At 44.2% G+C, this 23,805-nt stretch overlaps 1 protein-coding gene across 3 annotated transcripts in view; it reads right to left on the minus strand.

Annotated features, from left to right (window-relative positions):
* The window catches only part of hdx (highly divergent homeobox), a 54,702-nt gene extending 44,156 nt beyond the window's left edge, over nucleotides 1-10,546 (minus strand). For all 3 annotated transcript variants that reach the window (XM_060927664.1, XM_060927663.1, XM_060927661.1), the window contains exon 1: nucleotides 10,428-10,546. The gene's annotated coding sequence lies outside the window, so the exon portion shown is untranslated. The remainder of the gene's footprint in view (nucleotides 1-10,427) is intronic.
* Between the last annotated feature and the right edge of the window lie 13,259 nt (nucleotides 10,547-23,805).

A 23,805-nucleotide genomic window follows, 5' to 3' on the forward strand; every position in this document is an offset into this window, starting at 1 on the left:
TAGAAAGGGTCTACATGGTCCTAATTGATACTGTTAGAAGAAGAAAAAGGTTGTAGCTTTATGAGCAACTTATACCCTGTCCACACTAGGGATTTTGTACTGATACGAAACTACTTTTGTACCGCAACACCTGTCCACACTAGCAACTATACCGGTACTGTAGCGGTCTAACTGTATCGGTACGAAACCCACAAATGTATGGGTTTCGTACCGGTACAGTATCAGTACTGTAGCGCTTCGCTGTAGTGTGGACAGATGAAGCGGTTCTGTATCGATACAAATATAAATGTGCAAGCGCAATGAACCATTCCTACTTCCAGGGATGTGATTTGGGGCTGGTGAAATTACCTGAAAATTTTAGGCGGGGGTCTGGGGGCCGCAGGCCCCCAGCTGGTCCAGGGCAGCGCCCTGGTGGGGGGACAAGGGGGGAAAGCCCCCCGAAGCTCCTGGGTTTTGGGGTTTTCTGACTTAAAAATTGTACTAAAATGGCAAGCAAAACACACAAGAAAAAACTTGTCATGATTAACAAATTCAAGCCAATTTAATGGTCAACATGCAACTCTGACACACACGCTCACTCTCTCTCACACACTCACTCACACACACTTACTCACACACTCATCCCCCCCCCAAAGAACCAGCGCGAGCAGGGCCCGCTAGCCCCGCACCTTGGGAAGTAATTCGCCCCGAGGCGAGCCGCGGCGCTCCGCTTAGGTTTCATTTCTATCCCGGGCTCCATCCCGACTTTGGACGCTCGTAGCTCGGGCAGGGGAGGTCCCAGTATCCCCAAACTTGACAGCCAGAGACCTCTGCCCTCTCCCCAAAGAACGAAATCGCTGAACAAATGTCTCACAGTCTCATGTCCAACGTCTGTAGCAACCTCTTTCTCCAACCATTCCCAGCGGAACTTGTTTTTCACTATTCTGTCGATTTCTTTAACTCGATTTGCATCTTTACGCTCGATCACGGAGGCTGCCATCATTCAACTCTTTGTTTGAAGCGAGCTTACGTACAGCTAACAAGCGCGTTCATTGGTTGTTACAGAGCGATGGGCCAATCACGTACCTCGTTTCATCTCAATGATGTAATTGCGTAAATGACGTAATTACGTCAATGAGATGAAACGAGGTACGTGATTGGCCCATCACTCTGTAACAACCAATGAACGCGCTCGCTTCAAACAAAGAGTTGAAAGATGGCAGCCTCCGTGATCGAGGCATAAAGATGCAAATCCGAGGCTGCCATCTTTCAAACAAAGTCGGAACGAATAGGATACGAATGTGGATTTGAGGGAAAAATCGGAAACATTTTTTTTTTCAAGTTTTGAGGTGAAAAAAGCGGAATTCCGCGAATTCGCGGAAAAATCACATCCCTGTACTTCTTCCGGGTTATTCATACAATACGCACGTGCTTTCCAGCTGTAAATAAAATGTCAAAATGGCTCAAAACGACCGTGGAGATACATGGAGCAAAGAAAGGGGGGAGAAAGGGAGAGGGGGAGGAAGAAAGGAGGAAGAGGGGAAAAAGGGAGAGAAAGGGAGGGGAAGAGAAGGAAAGAGGGAGAAAGTGAGGAGGGAGAAAGGGAGATCCGTTTTCTTTGTTTCTTTCTCAACTGCCTCGCGCGTTTTATACGATTCGACTGAATAAATGACCACCAGAAATACAGACTGTACATTGACAACAAAAAGCACACACACGTTGTTTCATCCGCCATATTCTCGGAAGGAAGTTACTCGGTAACCACGGAAACATTTCGCGCACGCGCATTTCAACTTCTGTGAAAGAAAACCGCAAACATTTCTCGCTAGTGTGGACAGATGCACTAAACTGTACCGGTATACTTTGTATCAATACAGTTATACCACTTTTGTACCGGTATAAGTGTGAACACAGCATTAGTTTTGGAGGTTAACCCAAATGAATTCCTGGCTGCTGCGCACAATGCATATGGCACAACGCGTTACCCACTCCTGCCAGCTCCAGCACTGAAAGGGCCTAAAGACAAGCTTGACACTTCCTGTGTGGTGAGCTCTTTGGGATGGCGCTTCTGACTTTTGTTTCCAGATCACAGGAACTGCTCCGCGTACCAGACATTGCTCAAATCCTTCTATGTGAATTTTCCTCACAAATGTATCTTTAAAAATGTATGGAGCAGACACCAAACTGTCCTGTCAGTACAAATCAAAACCATTCATTCTGTAAGTGTCCTGCCGACTTTGGGCTATAATGGATCAAAATTCCGCTTTTTTTCCAATCGGCTACACTTGAACAGCGTTGAACGACACACCTCTTAGGAGGCATACTTTGGTTTTAATTTTGTTTTGGAATTTTTAAAAATTGCTAAAAATGTGCTACACTTTGCAAAGCAGACAAAGCCAGACATGCCTCGAACTTTCAAGCGTTGCGCATATTACGTCACTTCCTTTGAATTATTAAAGGGGCACTGAAGTCATTTTTAAACTTGCTTTATTTCCTAATTAGCGTGTCCTTCAATTATGTTTTCGGTTTTAGTAGCCTTATATCGTGACTTGTATTGGCAACTAAATGCAATTAAATATTATACTTATCGGCCTATTGTAGTTCATTTGGTCTGCGGTAGGCGTCACTTATCCGTGCAATCTTCACAAGACTTGTGTAAAACTTCAAAACGTGAAGTGTCAGCCAGGTGTCAGTGCCGCCATTCTGAAAACCGTTTTCCAAATGAAATATTGGACAAAAACGAGTTTAAATGACGATTACTGCCTACTATTTTCAAACTTTCCTGATTGCTATCAAAACAAACAAAACTTCCCGCTTGATTACATCAGCAGTCTTTTGACAACCCGTGTCCGAAATCACTCCCGACTCAGTATATAGTGGGGACGCCATTTTGTAGTGCTGTCCGCACTGAAATAAATCAAAATAAAAGGCTCAAATTTGATTTAATAAAAAAAGGCAGCGGCAAAGAAGAAAGTATTCAGCCTTGATTAAAAAAAAAAACTGAAAGATGCAGGTACTTTGTATTTATTAAATGTGGGAAATGGGCTCAGTATACGTGTTTAATCACAAAAACACATACATGTATTTATTATTTTGAAAACCCACCAGCCGACTGATCTGGCACGTTTTAATCGTGCGACGGTAATGACGTAAATACCAGCGTGACGGACTAGTGTCCGAAAGCGTTTTTTCCTCTATATAGTAATTCCTTATATAGGGAGTAGTGAATGAGTGAGCAAGTCTGGACACAGGGAACGTTGGCAGATGTTGGTCACTTTGACTTCCGCTGTACGTTTTACTTCCGCCCTACAATGTCTCGCACAGGTCTCAACGAATCTTGTTTATGGCCATTGCTTTGACATATGGACTGATATTACACAACATTTTAAACACTCATAACTTGCTATAGAGGGTGGCACGGTGGTGTAGTGGTTAGTGCTGTCGCCTCACAGCAAGAAGGTCCGGGTTCGAGCCCCGTGGGCAGCGAGGGCCTTTCTGTGTGGAGTTTGCATGTTCTCCCCGTGTCCGCGTGGGTTTCCTCCGGGTGCTCCGGTTTCCCCCACAGTCCAAAGACATGCAGGTTAGGTTAACTGGTGACTCTAAATTGACCGTAGGTGTGAATGTGAGTGTGAATGGTTGTCTGTGTCTGTGTCAGCCCTGTGATGACCTGGCGACTTGTCCAGGGTGTACCCCGCCTTTCGCCCGTAGTCAGCTGGGATAGGCTCCAGCTTGCCTGCGACCCTGTAGAACAGGATAAAGCGGCTAGAGATAATGAGATGAGATGAACTTGCTATAGCAGTGACAAAAATAGCTATCAAAAATGCATTCCTATATTTAATACAACGAGAAATAGAATTTTGATAATAAGAAATTTGCCTTCAGTTCCTGTTTAACAATAACTCACCAGGAACGCATTTGTGTAATGGCGAACTCAAAGAGCCAAACTTCACCGGCTAAATAGAACACGTTCCTGGTCTTGTATTAAAATACAATTTAGACAGTAAACTATTTAACAATTTCCAGAGGTGATGTCATTTTCGTAACACTAGCACTTTAAAGGTTTCCTACATTACGCACAATGTGAGAATTCTCATCAGCACTTTAGTCTGTCCACCTTCTCATCTGTACACTCTGCTCAAACAGATCAGGTTCCAAATGTTCAACTTTCACGTTAATAACGTCATCAGTGCCACGATGACGATCATCTCAGAGACTGCTTCCAAGTCGAGCCGTGTCTCAGCTGAGTTGCACTCTGAAACTCTCAGTCTAAAGTTTGCTACTCCACAATTTCGACACTGTACCTACTTTAAAAAGTACTGCTGAAAAAGCAGCTAAGAGCAGCAAAACTAGTTTTCCAGTCTTTCTAGTTAAGTTGATAAGTTAAACCAGCAGCAGCACTGAGCGCCATAAATCACCACAATTCATGCCGCTCTGAGCCCCCTTACCCAGCAGTGCTTATCTGCCTCTTGTAAAAAGATTAAATGAACTACAGCAGAGAACAGGACACTAAAGGCCAATTTATGCTGACAACCCAGTCCTCGCAGATAGCGTCGAAGACAGTGTCTGCGTAGCCCCCCCATCTTCGCAGACGCTCTGCGCGCACCTCCCAAAAATTGTGACCACCGCAGAAGCCTCGCAGACTGCGCCGCAGACAAGAGGGCTCTGATTGGTCCACTCTACATCCGCTGTACACGCACTTCCGTTTCCCTACTTTCCCGGTTTGTTTTGTTTTCACGACCGGCATTTTTAAAAACACGAGTGAAGATGGAGCAGCACGAAGAGCGGTTGATTGAGGAAGTACGTACATCTATACGACTCCAGTTCTAGTCATTATAAAAAAAAAGTTCTAGTCATTATAAGTAACCGGAGGATAAACACTCCACTAACCACACCCACCAACTACTCCTAGCGACTTCGCGCCCCCTTGTGTTGTGGTGGTGAATAACATCGCGCACGCCTATTACTCCCCGCTCAACAATAAATTACAACTGTCTGCGAAAAGCCATCTGCGAAAGCCTTGTCGCAAGAGCATGCAGAGGCCTTCACATGACCTGAAAGTTATAATGAAATGGGTAGCCGTTTGGCAGAAGTTTCCTCAAACCTATTATAGTCAGGCGGTATTTGTTTATATTTGGAGGCTACTTTGCAAAATTTGCCAAGTCTTGTTTTTGGTAATAATATACAAGTTCAGATATAAAGTCATAAATCTGGACTTGTTGTAATGTTTGTAGGCTACTGTTTCGTACTTAATTATGCAGGGGAACTTTGCACATAAAAAGAGCCCTGAAACCACATATAGGAAATCGGTATAAAAAGTATTACATCATTAATATGCAATTACTATATCCATAATAGGTGTTATTTGTGGCACACAACCTTTTTACTCAGGTCAAAAACATGGTTCATACATTAGAAACCCATTTAACCCTAAAAGGACCTAAACTACTGAGTGGGACCAGTTAAGGCCAATTTATGCTGACAACCCAGTCCTCGCAGACGGTGTCGCAGATAGCGTCTGCGTAGCCCCCCCCCCCCACCTTCGCAGACGCTCTGCGCGCACCTCCCAAAAATTGTGACCACCGCAGAAGCCTCGCAGACAGCGTTGCAGACAAGAGGGCTCTGATTGGTCCACTCTACATCCGCTGTACACGCACTTCCGCTTCCCTACTTTCCCGGTTTGGTTTGGTTTGTTTTCACGACCGGCATTTTTAAAAACACGAGCGAAGATGGAGCAGCATGAAGAGCGGTTGATTGAGGAAGTACGTACATCTATACGACTCCAGTTCTAGTCATTATAAAAAAAGTTCTAGTCATTATAAGTAACCGGAGGATAAACACTCCACTAACCACACCCACCAACTACTCCTAGCGACTTCGCGCCCCCTTGCGTTGTGCCAGTGAATAACATCGCGCACGCCTATTACTCCCCGCTCAACAATAAATTACAACTGTCTGCGAAAAGCCATCTGCGAAAGCCTTGTCGCAAGAGCATGCAGAGGCCTTTAGACCCTCAGAGGTGGTGTGGTGCTCAGTCTATTCAACTGACATCACTTTTTGCTTTTAGGAGTTTGTTACTCTATAGAGTCTTGATCTTTAAGGGTGTTCACACGGCAACTTTTATTTTTATTTTTCCTGGTATTTTGCGCTTACAAAATGGTGAATATCAACAACAGAACTGCGTGTCTTCCAGTGTTGCCAGATTGGGTTTTAAGTGCATTTTTATTGGGTTTTAAGTGCATTTTGGCGGATCTGAACATATTTTGGCTGGAAAACGTCAGCAGTATCTGGCAACACTGGTGTCTTCATCCATGTTGTTTTCCTGGCTCTTGGTGATGCCATGACAACCGGGAAAAGGAAGTACATTTTCACGCATGCGCATATTTCATTTCCGCATTATTACTATCGTATAGCACGGTCGCAAAAACTGCCGTGTGAACGCAAGTGGGGCTGCACCGGCGCTAACACGCTTCTCTCTAGTAAGCAGGTTTGTGACATGTGAACGCTCCACAAAATTTACACCGGTGTAAGATATATCGCAACAAAATACATCGGTGCAGCATCGATGCAAATATGTGCCGTGTGAACACCCCGTAAAAGTATGTTTGTTTCAAGATTGATGGAAAAAAAAAAAAAGTGTTTAACAAGGTGACTGATTTTCTGTTGGGGTCCCATAACTGAGATTTGCTGCAAAAATATTTCAGCAAGTTAGTCGCTTCTTTGTGTGTCTATCTTTGCCTGTCTGCATGTTTGTCTCAGATGTCTGCCATAATTAAGAATATAACTCTTTCTTACAAATTGTAGATAACTAGTGAACCTGTTAGTTATAGAGTGACTGAAATGTCTGATGTTTATCTGTTCTCCATACAGAACAACAGATACAGAGGAAACTGACATCGTTTACTTTTGAAAATAGTCCAGTGACTGTTCTGGTCATAATATGCGTTACCAATGACTGCTTTTATCTTCGTGTTTTGTGTTTGAATCCTTAGGCAAAGTGTTACTTCTTGATAAAGCACAACTTTATTCATCACACACTTGTGAAATTCCTCTCTGAAGCAGTGAACACACATGAGCAATGAGCACACACACACACCCAGAGCAGTGGGCAGCCATGCTAACAGCACCCGGGGAGCAGTTAGGAGTTAGGTGCCTCGCTCAAGGGCACCTCAGCCCAAGGCCATCCCATATTAACCTAACCTGCATGTCTTTGGACTGTGGGGGAAACCGGAGCACCTGGAGGACATGCAAACTCCACACATACCCCTTTTCCACCAAATCAGTTCCAGGGCTGGTTCGGGGCCAGTGCTGGTGCTGGTTCACAACTCGTTCAACTTGCGAGCCAGCTGAGAACCAGTTTGCTTTTCCATAGCTCGCGGTGCTAAGAGAAGGCACGTCATTACGTCGCTGTATACGTCAGTTACGTCGCTGTATATGTCAGTTACATTGCTACGTTTGCATAAACCTTGGCGCGAATATCGAAGCAAAAACACGGAAGAAGCAGCAGCAGCAACAAGAACAATAATAATGGATGACTTCGTGTTTGTACAGCTGCTGCTTCTCGTCGCTTAAAAATGGCGATCTTTCGCGGTCTTGATATGGCCCTTTTCTACTATCCTTTTTCAGCTCACTTCAGCCCGACACGGCTCGCGTTTCGACTACCTCAGAGCAGCATGACTCAGCTCGCTTCAGCCCTACTCGGCCCCCAAAACTCGCACGGTTTTGGAGTGGGGCTGAAGTGAGCCAAACCGAGCCGAGTGGGGCTGGGGGTGTGAGGAGACACTCCCCTGTGCACTGATTGGTGAGGAGGAGTGTCCTCACACGCCCACACACGCCCCGCGAGCACGCTGGGATCTGTAAACACCGTAAACCCGGAAGAAGAATAATTACGAATTACGAGAATTTCTGAAGCCTTATGCGCCTCGCCTCATCTATACGCTCTTGCCAGTATCTGTTGGCGTTGTCGGTGACAACAAGCCACAGCACCAAGACCAGCAACACTAACGACTCCATGTCCTCCATGTTTATTGTTTACTATCCGGGTCGTGAGACTACCGCTTAAAAGGTCACTGATGTCACTGTTTGCGCCGCCTAACGACATCACGTGACGTCCACCCACTTTCGCTAACTCCACCCAATGTGTCCACCCACTTCCAGCCAGCACGGTTCAGCGCGGTTGTAGTCGAAATGCAACTCCAACAGCCCCACTCAGCTCGACTCAGCACGGCACAGCCCAACTCAGCCACGTTGGTAGTGGAAAAGCGGCATTATTGGTCTTAACAACTCCGCCCCCCGCTGATGTAAGCGGTTTTTTCCTCTGGCCCAGCAGAGAGTTGGTGCTATCCTGGAACCGGTTTTTCTGGCCCCAGAGCCAGTTCTTTGTCAGTGGAAACAGAAAACCCGGTTCCAAACTAAGCACTGGCCCCGAACCAGCCCTGGAACTGCTTTGGCGGAAAAGGGGCAACCGAAAGGCCCCTGCCGGCCGCTGGGCTCGAACCCAGAACCTTCTTGCTGTGAAGCGACCGTGCTAACCACTACACCACTGTGCTGCCCGTATGATGTAGTTTGGACATAAAAAAAAAAAAAAACCTGCTAGCAGCTTAGTAATAAATGTATCACAGAAATTTCTGAAATGAGAGATTGTGAGTTGAGTTCTGGAATGTAGATAAGCTATAAATATTCTCAAGCTCTGTAGCAATATATGTGTTATTTACCAGCTGGGAGGTCCGTGTCGTGAAATACCGTGACCCAGGTCTTGAAAGTAAGGCTGAGGTCACGGTATTTCACCATACAGACCGACCTTAAGCTGGTAAATAATATTTTTTTCTTTACCAAATTCTAACAGAAAACGAGAGCGCCTGAAAGGAAAAACCGAGCCGAACCGCCAGTTTGAATCCTCATTTCACGGCTGTAATGCAAATTGCTTCCTCCTCGGTATACAAGTGCACTTCCACGGCAGGAAAAAAGCTGCATTTTGCCGCCTATGTAGTCCCCTATTTATACAAATAGGAGTCATTCAGGATTCAGCCATGTTTTTGCTTGGCGTTAGCAAGTTACAGGTTTTTAGCTTTCTCCTCAAATATGTTTTCTTTTATTTCTTCTTCCTCAGGGTAGTAAAACTCGCTTTCGCTGTGAACACTGTCGTTATCGCTATCCATGCTGTAAAATTAATGCTATTCTCCTGAGAAATGCTGGCAAAAATGTAAGATTTTTGATAATCTTATAAATAAATCTTATTTAAAAAAAAAAAAAATGTTGACCAAAAAATGCTACTATGTTTGTTGTTGTGAACGAGCGAGTCGCCAGAGGTCTGTATGGCAGGATATGGACCCGCTCGCCAGCCAATCAGAGCGCAGGATTGGATGGAAACCGCACCGTGAATAAAAATAATGTAAAACTATTTCTGGCTTTTTTATGTTCTCTATGTACTTAAATGTCTCATTTTAAACTTAACTTTATCATGTAAATATATGATTTCTATTCACATAAAGTTAGTAAACGGGTAATTAAAAAATAAAATACAGATGTTTGTTATAATGGACTTAAGTGATGTGTTTTTTTTTTAAAATACGTTTTTACATGCGATATTTAGCATTTTCTTTTTTTTTTTTTTTGGTGAAAATGGTGATTGCTGACATTACAACAAGTTAAAAAAAATAAAATTTGTTTGGGATGTAAATAAAGGGTTAATGCTGAGAAACCAGACTTGGCAAATTTTGTAAAGTAGGTTACATGTGCTCCCTGAAGCAGTTCTTAAACAAAGGCACCCGGTGCTGTAGCAAGTTCAGTTGGCCGGTACATTATGGATGCAGCTAGCTAGCATTTAGCTCGAATGCTAAAAACATTCTCGCAGCGGTCGCAGGATCACATAACCGGTTTAAAATCAGTTGCTTCCTGCTGTTTCCATGAAGGAGATAAAGCTTCCAGAAAACTGACTTTTTGTAAATTGCATTTGATTCCTGTACAGCCGTTTGTTTACAGTCGTGGCTATAACGCTGCCTTACGAGCTTCAAGGAGACAGGCACTGCAAGGGTTATTCATTTCATTTCATTCGTGCTTTTCCAAGGCCTTAGTGCGCATGGCTAGCGAATGAAATAACGATTACATCTCCAATGGAAGTGATGAGGAAAACGAACGTCCACCCGTCCGATTCAGGACAGGAATCATCACAGTCCTGAACAGAGAAAAGCCCGACAGTACTTTCCGTTCAACATTAACCAAACAAAAGACGAAAAACGAAGTAAATCGCGACTGGATTTGAGAAAATAACCGGAATTGCGCGTTTCGGCAGGGACACTAGGCCCTGGAGAACCATCATCTAGCACGCGAAACTTTTATTTTATATCCAATGCTTTAAAACCAACACATTAAAATGTGGCCCAACCTATTCCGGGCAGTCCCTATGCATCACCGAAAACCATAAAAAAACCCCATATTAATTTTAAAAATACCTTTCTTTGTTGACAAATCAGCAGCTGCTCAAATTCAGCAGATTTTTTTTTTTTCACGAGCCCCTGCGCCAGACAATGAAATCAAAACGTCCGATCATCAATTCTACTCATGATCGTGACGTGGCAGCAGACAGGAGCGAATCAGCGGCCGAGAGCAGGGCTGTGACAATTGCAGGGCATGAAAGCGGAGAGCTGTTGTCCCGCCCATCGTGACTTTGGGGGCGGGACCCGGGAGGGAGGTCACTGCAAAAACAAGCACAACACCCACTTTCCACCCAGTGCACTGGACATGCTGTTCACACACACGCACCAATCTCAGAGAATGAAATCATAATAAAATATGAATGATTTCTTAATAAAGATTATGTGAATACATGTAAATGACCTGTAGATTCGCCCCTTTACCAAATCCCAGCATGCACTGCGCGCTGGGAACGCTCGATGGCTTGGCCCACGTTGCTGATAACGGTACAAAAACAAATATAGGGCTATGCAAAACTTTTTTCTGTTCATACACTACCGTTCAAAAGTTTGGGGTCACTTTGAAATTTCCTTATTTTTGAAAGAAAAGCACTGTTCTTTTCAATGACGATCACTTTAAACTAATCAGATATCTACATAGGTGTATCAGCAACTCTCACTCCAGTGTTCTAATGGTACAATGGTCAACCACGGGCTCTGGGAAACGGTTGGGCTTAATATCTTGGCCAGACCAATAGCTCGGAGAGCTTTGCAGTCGCGTTAGCCAGACTAGGTTTTTGGTGCAATATCTCCATAGGTGTATAGAGGCCCATTTCCAGCAACTCTCACTCCAGTGTTCTAATGGTACAATGTGTTTGCTCATTGCCTCAGAAGGCTAATGGATGATTAGAAAACCCTTGTACAATCATGTTAGCACAGCTGAAAACAGTTGAGCTCTTTAGAGAAGCTATAAAACTGACCTTCCTTTGAGAAGATTGAGTTTCTGGAGCATCACGTTTGTGGGGTCGATTAAATGCTCAAACTGGCCAGGAAAATGTCTTGACTATATTTTCTATTCATTTTACAACTTATGGTGGTAAATAAAAGTGTGACTTTTCATGGAAAACACAAAATTGTCTGGGTAACCCAAAACTTTTGAACGGTAGCGTATATCGGATCTTGTCATGGAAACTCTCAAAACTTAAACTCTCCAAACAAAAATGAGTCAAAGTCCTTTTATTAAATACTGACGCCATGCTTGTTTACTCGCTGAAATTGGATATTGTTGTTGGAATCTTACAAAAATAACGATACGAAAGCGCTTCACTGTGTTTGGATGTTCAAATCCATATATGGACATTTAGTTCACAAATTTCCGAGAAATGACACTAATCTAAAGCGACAGTGGGTGAGGTTTGCGCAAATGAAGCGGGCAGATTTCATGTCGCCTACTACTAATAAATCTGATTCATCAAGTTTGCATCACCACCAGAATGACCACATGGGAATTATTGGAGCAAAAAGAAACCCATTTATTTAATAAATGACATTTGATCTGACATTTGGACAGTTCGTCGATTCCCCTGTTATCACACACACAGTGCACCAGATGCAGGATTATGAGCAACATTTACACGTTTGCGACATCCGATCTTATCATGTCCAATGCACTTTAATAGGAAGAAAAATGCGCATGCGCAATCATCATCATCATCATCATCATTAATTATTAACTGAAACGTATTAAATGCTGTGAGATTGCAATATTGCAAGACTCGATTTGTTTTAGTTTTGTTCAGGAAAACATCTTGCGTGTACTGCAGAGGAAGACTGTCGTGAACTGAGTGAACTGGCAGTTTCTCATCTTGGGGGCTCGAAAAGATACCCATTTACTCCAGAATATCCTTGATAATCATCTGCCCCTTCATCCAACATATAAGAATCTCTCTCTATCTCTCCATCTTGCGTGTACTGCAGAGGAAGACTGTCGTGAACTGAGTGAACTGGCAGTTTCTCATCTTGGGGGCTCGAAAAGATACCCATTTACTCCAGAATATCCTTGATAATCATCTGCCCCTTCATCCAACATATAAGAATCTCAATCACTATCAGAATTCTCTCCAAAACATGATTCCATATCAAGATTTGTCTAACCACTGCTGCGCACATGAACGAAATTGATACCTGGATTGTTACACATGTGACGTCATGCACCCCTTCAGGATCTTCTGGTTCAGTCTTGGCAGATTCCATGAAAATTGGCTGATCTTACTGATTTTCCATCAATTTCTGGCCTTTTGGATCAGCTATGGTTTGAAAACACATGGTCAATCAACATAATGATTGTTGCTTTGTACAAGGAAAAAAGTGTGATTTAGGGGCATTACATTCACTTTAAGTAAAAGTATTCATAGATTTCAACAGATAAACATTCATTTTCAGAGATCAAATAGTGTTCTAGAATAATACATTTTTATGAAAATACCAGATAGGCCTCCTGCAGAAGTGATGTATACGATGACGTAGCATAGTGGAAGCTTGGAGCAACTTGGCTGTTTATATCCTCTGCTTACATTGTGGTTTTGCTAGTTTTACAAGTATTTTTCCCTAATTTATAGGTTTTTAAATAAGTAAAATATGCCTCATTGCGCAGCATATAAATGCCAAAATGATGCTAAAAAGAAGGATGAGTAGATATCTTTTCACCATTTACCTGGCCAAAATCGTCTGACTATTCACAAGAAATGGATTCATGCCATCAGAAGACCTCAAAACAATCTGCCTGCGGTGCCCGACTTATGCTCAGAACATTTTGAATCATCCTGTTTCGATGAATCGACAGAATTAAAAGCAAGATTAAATGGGGGCTTCCAGAATAAGAAGAAAGCTAAAAGATGATGCTGTGCCAACAATATTTGCCCATCATTCAGCTCCAAAAGTCCACCGATGCAGTGAGTGGCAACAGGTACAATAACACCGGGAGGTTAGTTTTGACTTTCTTCTACCATGATTCTTTGTAGTATACAGGGACGGATCCAGCCCAAAAATCTGACAGATGCACATTTGCAGAAATGTTTTCACTAATTTTACCAGATCGCTATGGATTTTCACAGTGGCATGAAAAGTGGCTTTCTGAAGAGGGCAGCCATGGCCTGCTATGACTGCGGCTTGGCCCGCTATTTGCTCCCAAAGCCCCTTGCAAGCATGACTCGCCGAAAACTTTAATATGAGCCCTGGCTCCAGCCGCACACGCGTGCAGGTATTTAAACATTCATAACTCGGCCACTGAAAGTCCTAGCCCTGCCAAACTTTATAGGCACCTCCCTCTCCCTGAGACCTTTTGAAGCAGCCCAGGCTTGGCCCGCTACGACCGTGGCTGGGCCTGTTATTCACAGCAAATTTTGAGTTTCAACCTCTTTCTGGAGCATTTTATTTGTTTACCTAGATTCTTTGTCTGAGGTCATGCTATACAAAGCATCATGAGAATACAGGTAATTAGGTCAGGTAAGCATCACTGCTTACTACAGGTGGTCGGATCCTGAACCATTGGTCTGTTGGTTGAGCGTGGCTATAGCCCATGTAACTAGCGATAAAGTAAAGCCACACTCACAACCCGCCGTAAGTGTTTTGGACACGCACGGGCCACAAGGTTTGGTAGCTCACAGCCATGCCGCAGAGTCGCGGTGAACCCGGGGATAGTTTGGGGGAGGAGTACGGGCAAAGTACTTGTCAAGTACAGGTTGCACACCTGACTTCCTCGAGGCGTGGGAAAAATTGCTCTGTTAGCCCGTGGAAAGCATATGTCTGACGCACGTGATCAGTGCGTGTTCAATGAGTGTGACTTGCATTTTACCAGTTTCCTGCGCTAGGAGTACGGGCTGCACTTGTGAAGCATGTGTGATGCACATGATTAGCACATGACAATCACTCATAACTTGTGTGTGACGCAAGCCAGGAGTGGGTATAAAACCAGCATGTCTGCAGCATATTTGTCTTTTGACTGAAGAACGTTGGATATTTTGTGGGAAAAATTTGAAAAATTTCAGTTTAAAGTTTAGTAAATGGGACCCAAGAAGAAGTGAGCAAAAGTGAAGTAACCCAGCCTGAAACTGCAGAGGGGGAGGAGGAGGAAGAATTTGATGATGATTGTAGCAGCACCAGCAAGTCCTGCACGGACAGGGAGAAGTATGCCTTCAAGCCGGCAGAAGGCACAGCACCCCGCCAGAGGGATTTTCACAGGTAAATACTAATTAAACCTCTTGAACTATAATACACATGCTTTAAACATTCATTTCGGTATCTATATGCTTATGTAATTAATATTATACAGTGGGGCAAAAAAGTATTTAGTCAGTCATCAATTGTGCAAGTTCTCCCACTTAAAAAGATGAGAGAGGCCTGTAATTTTCATCATAGGTATACCTCAACTATGAGAGACAAAATGAGGAAAAAAAAAATCCAGAAAATCACATTGTCTGATTTTTAAAGAATTTATTTGCAAATTATGATGGAAAATAAGTATTTGGTCAATAACAAAAGTTCATCTCAATACTTTGTTATATACCCTTTGTTGGTAATGACAGAGGTCAAACGTTTTCTGTAAGTCTTCACAAGGTTTTCATACACTGTTGCTGGTATTTTGGCCCATTCCTCCATGCAGATCTCCTCTGTGCCATCTCTGTTGATCTATTTGCTTTAAATCCATATTGACTATCACTGAGTAGTTTGTATTTTTCAATAAATTTATCTAATCTGTTATTGAATAGTTTTTCAAGAATTTTGGAGAATTGAGGAAGTAAAGAAACAGGTCTGTAATTTGTGAAGTTGTGTTTGTCCCCAGATTTATACAATGGAATTACTTTTGCTATTTTCATATTGCTTGGAAATGTACTGGTTTGAAATGACAAGTTACAGATGTATGTTAATGGTTTAGAAATCCCCCCAGTAATAGTTTTCACTAGTTTCATATCAATATCATTACAATCTGTGGATATTTTATTACTACATTTATTAACTATATCAATAATTTCCTTCTCATCTACTGGTGTAAGAAACATAGAACAAGAATTCCTCTTTATAATATTATCTATACAATCATCATTTGTTACCGGATCAGAGATATTTTGAGGGCAAAAAAATTATTAAAACCATTAGCAACTACATCCATGTTATAATTTTCGATACCTTTGTCATTAAAGTATTTAGGGTAATGTATTTGTCCAGAACCATCTTTAATAATACTATTTAATATATTCCATATTCCTTTAATATTATTTTTGTTATTAGATATTAATTTACCATAATCCTTTCTACATCTCCTTATGATACTTGTTAACTTGTTTTTATATTTTTTATATTTATTTTCTGCCTCTTTGGCTCTTAATTTAATAAATTCTCTATATAGAGTGTTTTTCTTACAGGCATTTTGTAATCCCTTAGTAATCCAAGGTTGGTCATTATAGTTTTGTTTTGTACTATATTGCTTCATTGGGCAATTTTTATCATATAATAATTTGAATATACTTAAAAAGTTATCATATGCTCTATCAATGCTATTCTCTATATAAACTGATTCCCAGTCTTGTATTAATAAATCATTATTTAATGCAAACATGGCCTCCTCAGTCCTAACTCTTCTATACTTAAGTTTATGGTCTGTCACATTTCTCTTATGATTACAGTCATAAATTGTAAAAACTGGTAGATGATCACTAATATCATTGATTAATATTCCACTTATAATGTTATTATCTATATCATTGGTAAATATATTATCTATTAAGGTAGCACTATGGTCAGTAATTCTGGTGGATCTGGTAATTTTTGGGTGGAGACTCATACTGTACATGGTATTAATAAATTCCTCAGTCATACTGTACTTATTAGGGTTCAACAGATCAATATTAGTATCCCCACAAATGAAGATAACTTTTTTATTATCTACTGTAAATGTCTTTTCTACCCAGTCCTTAAACGCCTCTATACTAGTTTCTGGTGCTCTGTATATGCTGATTTTCATGTATGTTTCAGCTAACAACGCCCAGAAGTGAGGACTTTGCAATCCCATCATTGCTGTCACGCCATTGTGCCATGCTCAGTGATAAGGATAAGGACATCCCGACACCCTGTCCTACCACTCAGCAGGAGTAGGAGCAGGACAGCAGCTCGGAGTCAAAGTGTGTTTCAGTGCTCAAACTGTTGGGCTATTTAGTTGGGATTTTTTTACAATGTAATAAAATACATTATTCCCTTATACTCATGTTTTATTATTTGACGTTTGCATGGTAAATTAACATATACTCAAATAAAAACAGCAAATGAGATGGTCTCATTCTACAATGAGGTTCAATGAGATGGTCTCATTCTACAATGAAGTTCAATGAGATGGTCTCCCTTCTACAATGCTACATGCTACATGATCGGTTCCTTGGTTCCTCCCCCAATATATATACCTAGAGTCTTGCCCCTCGTGTCGGGTGCGGGTCAAGTGCGCTGTGTGCATGCCACACATGGGGGTAGAAAGTGAGATGTACTTCTGTCTTGGGGGCTGCACAAATAACAAGTGTGGAATACTTGTGTAGTACTTCTGAAGCACGTCACTCGTACAATGCCCGTGCTTCACTCGTGCGTCTTACTGTCATCGCAAAAAGCCCCTACTAGCCGCGCTGCTGACTTGGTTCAGGCGTACAAAAGGAGTACGGGCCCCATATGTAATGTATGTGTTCTTGATTTTTCGCAAGACCTGTAGTATTTGCATGTGCAGGACCAAAAGTGTCCACGGCCAGTCTGTGACCTTCTATGGCGCCAAACACACGCAAGTGTCTCGCAAGTGTCAAACACGGTTTTGCCAAATTTTTTACCATAGACCGCCCGTAGTAGCATGTATGGTGGGTTGTGAGTGAGCCTTAAACAAACGCTCGTGACCAATGTCAAGTGGTGCATATGTATTTCTGACCCAATGCATGTGCATCGGTTGCATCGGTCTGGATCTGTCCCTGGTATACTGTTGGTGTCTTACCTGGTGAATTGTAATTGGTATTCCAATGCACTGTAGGCTGTTCAATGTATACTGGAAGAAAATACGGGTAACAAAGAAAACAGACGTTAAAGAACAGTCACTGACGGATCAAGAGACAGCATTTGATTGAGCGTCAGGTACGGTCAACTATACTCCAGATAAGAGCATTTTGCATGAACATTTTGCATGAAACTCACTCATTTGAAATTTCCGAAGTTTTATTTCATGGTAGTTTCAGTTTCATGTATGTGCTAGGAACGTGAATTGGCCAGAAAGAGGGATATTGCTGTGCAAACAGATGAACCAATCAGTGTTGAAATCCGGACAGAGACAGTTGTCTTCCAAGACAAGCTTATCCAGTGTTCTTTGTTGAGAGATGAAAGCGTCTCATTCAATGATTCATTCAAACTCTACTTGCAAAACCATGATGTAAGCAGAGGATATAAACAGCCGAGTTGCTCCAAGCTTCCACTATGCCACGCCATTGCATACGTCACTTCCGCGGGAGGCCCATCTGGTATTTTAATAAAAATAAATTTTTCTAGAACACTATTTGGTCTCCAAAAATGAATGTTTGACTGTTGAAATCTATGAATACTTGCATTTCACATAAATTTAAGAGTAAATCCATTGGAGGATCCCTTTAATGTTGTTGGCCACAGTTATAGTGCTGAGTAGTTGGAACATGTATTTCGTGTAAACAGTGCAGAAACTGAAAGTGAAAGGGCTGTATGGGCGATAATATAAGGATGACTGATTTAAAGGTTCTCTGCTGGCAAAAAATACCATGGAACCAGTAACTAAACAGATAAAAGCAGTCTAATAACATCGCATTTCAGCTTGCATCTGATATTTGAACATTGAAACTGATTAAATAGCCCAGTATTGGCTTTTGTACTGTTCTCAGCAGCCTGGGCCTGGCCACCAGAAGTTCGCAACCGCACAATAGATTGTGGGATATGTGAAAGGGGTGAAATATATATATATATATATATATATATATATATATATATATATATATATATATATATATATATATACACACACACACACACACACACACCAGGGCTTTACATTAACTTTTTTGCTCACCGGCCACTGTGGCTAGTGGTTTTCCTGAGTCACTAGCCATTCAGCCTTTTCACTAACCACAATTTTGTTGCCAGGAAATCGCAGTTTTTTCTTCACCATGATATGTTAAAGTTCGGAAGATCTAGGTTTAATTATGAATGGCAGCGTATAATGTATCTCTACAGTAGCACTGGGGCGTAGGGGCTCTGCAGGAGGGGTAGTACCTTTGGTGTCTGGCACGCTGCTCCCTACTTGTAGGGTGGACGGGCACCACTGGCCCCCACTCATCCCCTAAATCTCTCACATGTTGGCTCCAAGCGCCACGCCCTGGTACACCGCTTCAGCTGGCGGGCTAAACCATGTGAGGGGGTGATGTCTAACATTGCATCACTGGGCGTACGAACTTCTTCAGGAAGTCACCAGCCAGGGCGGAAGTGATCCTAGATGATCTCAACGGCCAACATGTTCCCCGTGCCTCCGTGGAAGGTTTTTGAGCCAGAGGCTAGGACAAGGACAGTCTGATGGAAAACCTACGACCCGAGGACCTCGTTGTCACCGTCCGAGCTTGCTAGGCTATGGCAGTTGAACCACGGGTGTAAAGGGTGGGGCCAGTACCGCGCACACTGCACTTCACCATAAAACTCCACTGCGCAGGCTTGAAGGACTCGTCCACGTCCGCTTGCCACCAACTTTACCAAAGTCCTGCAGCGACGGGAAAGGGGCGAAAACGGCAGGTGAAAGATGTCGCTGGCAGCCGCAGTTTCAATCCTGCATGCAGGCGGTTCAGGATATTGGTCGCCTGACATTGACCTAGGGACGACAACATCACTCGGCACACCCTGAACGACCAAGCAGCCTTCTCTAAGGACGCACTGCTTGCTCCACACGGAGAGGGGCCTAGAAAAGGTGGCCTAACCAAAGCTCGTCTCCCATCCCCCCAGTTGGCTTGCCGCGGCCAACGGGCATCTTCCCAGCGGTCAAACAAGAACTAAAGGAAAAAGGTACGCACCCACCTGTATAGGTGCAAACGCACTGACATTGGCATGCTGGAACATTAGAACCATGCTCGATCAAGAAGACAGCAATAGACCTGAACGTCGCTCTGCCCTGATTGCACACGAACTGTCCAGGTTGAATATAGACATTGCTGCTCTCAGCGAAGTTCGCTTCCCAGATGAAGGCAGCCTACAGGAGCAAGGCGCTGGATACACCCTCTTCTGGTCAGGGAAACCGGCAGCAGAAAGGCGCCTCTCCGGAGTCGGCTTCATGCTGAAAACTTCCATCGCTTCCAAGCTGGTAAACCTGCCCATCGGTCATTCTGACCGCATCATGTCCATGCGCCTCCATTTGAAGAACAAGAAGTGCGCCACTCTCTTCAGTATGTATGCCCCCACCCTTCAAGCTGAACCTGTGGAAAAGGACAAGTTCTACTCCAAGCTGCGCAGCCTCCTTCAAAGCACCCCTGCAGACGACAAGGTGATAATCCTTGGCGACTTCAACGCCAGAGTGGGCCAAGACGCAGTTGCCTGGAAAGGAGTTCTTGGTAGACACGGCGTTGGTAACTGCAACGACAATGGGCGCTTGCTGCTTGAGTTCTGCATGGAGCAGCAACTTGTCATCACCAACACCATCTTCCAGCAAAAGGACAGTTTGAAGACAACCTGGATGCACCCTCGGTCCAAACACTGGCACCTCATTGACTATGTTCTAGTGCGCCAACGAGACCACCGAGATGTCCATCACACCAGAGTGATGCCCAGCGCAGAATGTCACACTGACCATCGCCTAGTGCGCTGCAAGCTCAGGCTGCACTTCAAGCCTAAACCAAGGAAAGGAGGGCCACCCAAGAAGAAATTCAAGCTCAGCAAGCTACAGTCAGCTGAAGTGAAAGCTGACCTCCAGGCAGACTTACAGTCCAAGCTTGAAAACAACTGCCCAGAAGATCCTTCACCTGAATCACTCTGGAAACACCTAAAGACAGCCATCCTGCAGACTTCCGAAGAAGTCCTGGAGTTTATCACCAAGAAGAACAAAGACTGGTTCGACGAGAACAACGAGGAAATCCAACAACTGTTAGCGAAGAAGAGATCAGCCCACCAGGCCCATCTGGCCCAGTCGTCCTGTCCAGTGAAGAAAGCTGCCTTCCGTCACATCTGCAGCGACCTCCAGCGCAAACTTCGAGTCATACAGAACGAGTGGTGGAACAACCTCGCAGAAAGAACTCAGAAATGCGCAGACGCTGGTGACTATAGAGGCTTCTACGAAGCTCTTAAGGCAGTTTATGGCCCCACCCACCACGTCCAGAGTCCTCTGCGCAGTGCGGACGGTGAGGCGCTCCTCACAGATGGAACGGCTATACTGGGCCGTTGGGCCGAGCACTTCCAGGCCCTCTTCAGCGCTGACCGAGTTGTTCAGGACCCAGCTGTCAATCGCATTCCTCAACTACCAGTTAAAGAGGAATTGGATGTACCTCCCACCATGGAGGAGCTCACTGAAGCCATAGACCAGTTAAAGAGTGGAAAGGCAGCAGGCATCGACGGCATTCCTCCAGAGATATGGAAAGATGGAGGCCCAGCGTTGCACAGCAAACTCCTCGAATTCCTTGTCTGCTGTTGGGAGCAAGGACAATTGCCAAGTGACCTCCGAGATGCAGTCATCGTCACCTTGTACAAAAACAAGGGGGAGAAGTCAGACTGCTCCAACTACCGGGGAATCACTCTGCTGTCCATCGCCGGCAAAATCCTTGCCCGAGTGCTCCTGAACAGGTTGATACCTGCCATCGCAGAAGACCACCTCCCAGAATCCCAATGTGGCTTCAGAGCAAACCGGGGCACCACAGACATGGTCTTCGTCCTCAGGCAGCTCCAAGAGAAATGCCGGGAGCAAAACATGGGACTGTATGCAACGTTTGTGGACCTTACGAAAGTGTTCGACACAGTGAGCAGGAAGGGACTGTGGATGATCATGGAGCGCCTCGGCTGCCCTCCAAAGTTTCTCAGTATGATCATTCAGTTGCATGAAGACCAGAGCGGCCAAGTCAGAGTAAACAGCAACCTCTCAGAGCCCTTTCCCATCGTCAACGGTGTAAAACAGGGATGTGTCCTCGCACCGACACTGTTCAGCATTTTCTTCAGCATGATGCTAAAGCAGGCCATGGAAGACCTTGACGATGAAGACGCGGTCTACATTCGCTACCGCCTGGATGGCAGTCTGTTCAACCTAAGGAGGCTCCAAGCCCGAACAAAGACACATGAGCAGCTGATCAGAGACCTCCTCTTTGCTGACGACGCTACCCTCGTCGCTCACACTGAAAGAGCCCTGCAGCGCCTTACGTCCTGCTTTGCAGAAGCTGCCCAGCTCTTCGGACTCGAGGTCAGCTTGAAGAAGACTGAGGTCCTCCACCAGCCCGCACCTCGGGTAGAGTACCGCCCTCCTCACATCACCATCGGCGAGACTGAGCTGAAAACAGTACACCAGTTTACCTACCTGGGGTGTGTCATCTCATCTGATGCCAAGATCGACAAAGAAGTCGACAACAGACTGGCCAAGGCAAACAGCGCTTTTGGCAGACTGTACAACAGAGTGTGGTCAAACAAACACTTGAAAAGGGGCACCAAGATCAGAGTGTACAAAGCTGTCGTTCTCACCACCCTCTTGTATGGCTCTGAGTCGTGGGTAACCTATCGTCACCACCTGCAACTCCTCGAGCGTTTCCATCAGCGCTGTCTCCGCACCATTTTCAACATCCACTGGAGCGAGTACGTCTCAAACGTCGACGTCCTTACACAAGCGGAGATCACCAGCATCGAGGCTATGTTGCTGAAGTCGCAGCTACGCTGGGCAGGGCACGTCTCCAGAATGGAGGATCATCGCCTGCCCAAGATAGCCCTGTATGGCGAACTCTCCACTGGTCACCGTGACAGAGGGGCACCAAGGAAACGCTACAAAGACTCCCTGAAGAAGTCACTAGGTGCCTGTCACATTGATCACAACCAGTGGTCTATCCTCGCTGCTGACCGTGTCGTCTGGCGCTACACCATTCACCAGGCCGTTTCCTCCTTCGAGGAATCCCGCTGTGAGAACCTGCGGGAGAAGCGTCGCAGAAGGAAAGAACGGGAAATTTCAGCAGCGGTACCTGACATCACTTTCGATTGCAGCCGATGCGGCCGGACCTGCCTGTCCCGCATCGGACTCATCAGCCACGAGCGAGCCTGCAGTCGTCGTGGACAATGCCCTTCATAAAATCTTCGTTCGCGAAGCCAAGCCGAGAGAGAGAGACAGTAGCACTCAAGTATTTCAGTGCTGTTAAGGTAGATCCCTATATGAAAACATGCAACCAATTCAGATAAAAATATAAACAGAGTATTCTGTTTATTGAACTCAAATTCAAGCCCCTTACAATATGAAATATCGTATAATATGAAAAATAACATTCAGTACAGCTGAACTGATTCTAATATTAAAAGTCCAATTCAAAACATTTATCATTGAAAAACATTTGATGTTTTGATATGCAAGTATTATGTGTATTATCAAGTATCTCATCTCATTCATCTCATTATCTGTAGCCGGTTTATCCTGTTCTACAGGGTCGCAGGCAAACTGGAGCCTATCCCAGCTGACTACAGGCGAAAGGCGGGGTACACCCTGGACAAGTCGCTAGGTCATCACAGGGCTGACACATAGACACAGACAACCATTCACACTCACATCCGTACCTACGGTCAATTTAGAGTCACCAGTTAACCTAACCGGCATGTCTTTGGACTGTGGGGGAAACCGGAGCACCTGGAGGAAACCCACGCTGACACGGGGAGAACATGCAAACTCCACACAGAAAGGCCCTCGCCGGCCATGGGCTCGAACCCAGACCTTCTTGCTGTGAGGCGACAGCGCTAACCACTACACCACCGTGCCACCCCATTATCAAGTATTATTATGTATATTATGTATTATCTATTAATAGTGTGTGTGTGTGTGTGTGTGTGTGTGTGTGTGTGTGTGTGTGAACATGTGTAGAGAGAGACATTAAATGTCCTCATTACATTCATCATCAGATGAGTCTGAATGGTCCATGAAAAATGTTCTTTGTGACCTGAGGCTTCCAGCAGGCCATAAGTTGATAGCTGGGGCGGGATCAACTTCTTTCCAATCGCATGAACGTTTCTAAACAGCAGCTCCATCCTCTCCAGCTCAGCCGACTTCATGATAGGGACTGAAAGCAATGCTGTCCTGTAGTGAACCAGCCATCTTCGCCAGTTTTGTTGTTATAGTACCGATGTGTGCATTTGACTTTTTGTGGTCCTTTATAGTTTCAAGTTTAAAATT

Source organism: Neoarius graeffei, chromosome 8 (genome assembly GCF_027579695.1).
Source record: "Neoarius graeffei isolate fNeoGra1 chromosome 8, fNeoGra1.pri, whole genome shotgun sequence".
NCBI classification, from domain to species: domain Eukaryota; kingdom Metazoa; phylum Chordata; class Actinopteri; order Siluriformes; family Ariidae; genus Neoarius; species Neoarius graeffei.